This window comes from Porites lutea, chromosome 9 (assembly GCF_958299795.1).
Source record: "Porites lutea chromosome 9, jaPorLute2.1, whole genome shotgun sequence".
Classification (NCBI taxonomy): domain Eukaryota; kingdom Metazoa; phylum Cnidaria; class Anthozoa; order Scleractinia; family Poritidae; genus Porites; species Porites lutea.
In genome coordinates this window covers 22665926-22668790 of record NC_133209.1, presented here as the reverse complement: position 1 = coordinate 22668790, position 2865 = coordinate 22665926, and the positions used below count along the sequence as shown (strand labels likewise).

The window sequence follows — 2865 nt, the reverse complement described above, 5'->3', positions numbered from 1 at the left end:
TTATACAACATTATGTACTGTATGTTTTGAGTCTAATGATTTTTGGTTTGAATTTAACCCAAGACAAAGGAAAACCAATTCTGACACAGCAGCATTCCAGTTTATTCTTTCAAGTGGTCACCATGTAGACCATCTGAGGGGTCACCCACACCATGTGCTAATTTTTCGGCTTTCATTTAACTAAGCATTATTTTATATTTGTTGAGTCATTGACCCTGGATGGACTCATCTCTTATCTGGAACACTACATGTTTGTAAATATTCAAACCAAAAGAAAATTGGAACCAAAACTGCAGCAACATTAATTATAGTCTAAATTACATGTAACAGGTTGCTGTTTATGCGATCATGATGAGTTTCTCGCAGAAACAAAGCTTCTCTTGTTACACTGAAATATAGGCTATGCTGGAAATACTAAACGTAATAAAATCAGTGAGGAATGTGTTCTTTATAGTAGGATGTGATGATGTTCCTCACATAAGCTCCTTCGGCACTGTTAAATGAATATAGCCGGTCTGGTGCATTTTTAGGCTGTGCAAGCCTATCACGTTCCATTTGTTGTGCAAGAGCATCATCCTCTACATTCATGCCCCGCAATTCACAAATATTGTGAAGTACACAACAGACATAAATTAAGGTTGGGATAAACTTCAATCCAATGTCAATTCTTTTGTTCAATATTTGCCATCTTGCTTTGAGACGGCCATAAGCACACTCTATTGGGTTTCTAGCACTCCGAAGCATATTATTAAAAATGACCTCTTCATTTGAACGAGCATTCGGAAATTCCTTCATGCAGTAAGGAAGCAGTGGGTAAGCAGGATCACCCAGTAGTGTAATGGGTATCTTTTCATGGCCTGGTAGGATTTCTTTATAGCACATGGGAAGTTTTTCATCTCTTAACAGTCTGTTTATTCTTGAACTAGCAAAGACTCTTCTATCGTGTACACTTCCTGGCCATTTAATGTCAGCATCTAAAAATAGCCCTTTCCAGTCACAAACTCCTTGAACATTCAATGTGTACTTCAGCTTATAGCTAAAATAGTCATGGGGATTCTCACGCGGTTGTGCAATGGGAATATGTGTGCCATCCACGCATCCAAAAGCCTGTGGGAATCCATATTTATTTTCCATGCCCTCAATCAGATCCTTCATTTCTTGATCGGTAGTGGGCAATTTTATGTACTTTGCACCTAAAACATTAGTGATTAAGTCACATACTTTCCTAACGACCACGGAGACTGTGCAATGAGCAACTCCAAACGCATTTGCTGTCATTATAAGGGAGCCTTGATCCTTTAAAAAGTATAGGGTCATAGCAAGCTGTTTTTCAACTGAGAGCACATCAAGTCCTCTTGGGCTCTGGCCAGGTTCAAGAAAGGGTCGCAATTAGTCTGCTAAAGACATAAACACTGCTCGATCCATTCTTAAGTTCTTTTTCCACTCCCTTTTCTGCAAAATTCAGTTGTACAAGTTAAGCCACCACTGATCTGTCCTCCCTGAATTCCTCCATACTCTACCTCGACGACGTACAATTCTTCTTCGAATGCGCCGATGTCTTGCTGCAGCAGCATTGTACTGTTGCATTGATTGAACAATCAACTGCCTTTGGCGGAGCCTTTGTGTAATCAACAGTGCCAGCAGATAGCCGCATCACTGAAAGACTGCAGCAAGAGCATCAAGGGATAGAAAGAGAGCACTCACCGCCAACAATCGTGGTTTGTCCGCCATTTTGTTTGTTTACACGCTTAGCGACCACTCAATAGAACGCGCACCTCAGAGTGACGGGGTGTTAAGATTGCATGTAAAGAAGGGTTAATTTTTTACCCCACCTAAGCGGGTTACCTCACCTACCTGGGGTCCCCCACCTCCATGTAAACAGGCCCTAATAGACGGTCCGAAACCCGGGCGCAAGTTACCTAACGGGTAAGCCGAGGCAGGCCTATTGTGCCTATTGTAGTATTCGCTCATTAGTAAACTTATACCGAATTAGTATGCAGGAAGACCCTCATTAGTATGGAGGAAGGCACTTTTTCCCTAGGTTATAACAATGGGTGACGTCATAGACTCGACCCTTGTACATATTAATTAAGGGAAGGCGAGGGAAGGTACCAACGGGGCTTGTCTTTGACCCTAGTATACTACTTATACTATACATAAAAGAAGAGAACTTTGACTGAAAATATGTTAGTTGGAAAAATACTGATTATATCTTTTTAGTATATAGGTTAGAAAAGTGATGCGTAGTCAAAAGTGCTACAAAGGAGTAAAAACCCAGATCTGCCCTTTAATAAATTTTATTGACACTGTCAGGGACACATGCTTTGCTTGAGTACACATTTATTCTTCAAAAATTTGTTTGTGAGGCTGCACTTTGTTTGATTCAGGATCAATCAATCTTTTCTGAAGAGAAATGAACAATAAAGTATGTTAACAAGTCAGATACTTCAACACCGCCTTAGCCAAGAACTAAGAAGAAACTCAACTTCATATAAGAAAAAAACAAGGTGAAAACTACTTCACTGTGAAACAACAAACCCTTCAAATATATATCACAATAAATTCATGCAAAATGTAGACCTGATGATAAGTTTATAGGGATAGAAACAAACGATAATTACGATGGAACTATAAAGTTTGAATGACATCTCTATTTAAGTGTTCTCTCATGATTCTGACAAGATCAAAATTGGAAACTGCATATCCTTCACAACTGCATTCATCAACATGATCCAACTAAAATTTCATTAAGACTCAAAGTTTACTCCAAACTTTAAACTCCTGTAAGTTTAACTTGTGATGATTTTTTTCTTGGAAAGAACTTTTGAGTACTTAATAGCATGTTAACTCTATCATTCATTCATA

General features: G+C 39.0%; 1 pseudogene; it reads right to left on the bottom strand.

Annotated features, from left to right (window-relative positions):
• Positions 1 to 429: 429 nt before the first annotated feature.
• LOC140949047 (uncharacterized) lies at positions 430 to 1731 on the bottom strand (annotated as a pseudogene).
• Positions 1732 to 2865: the final 1134 nt, after the last annotated feature.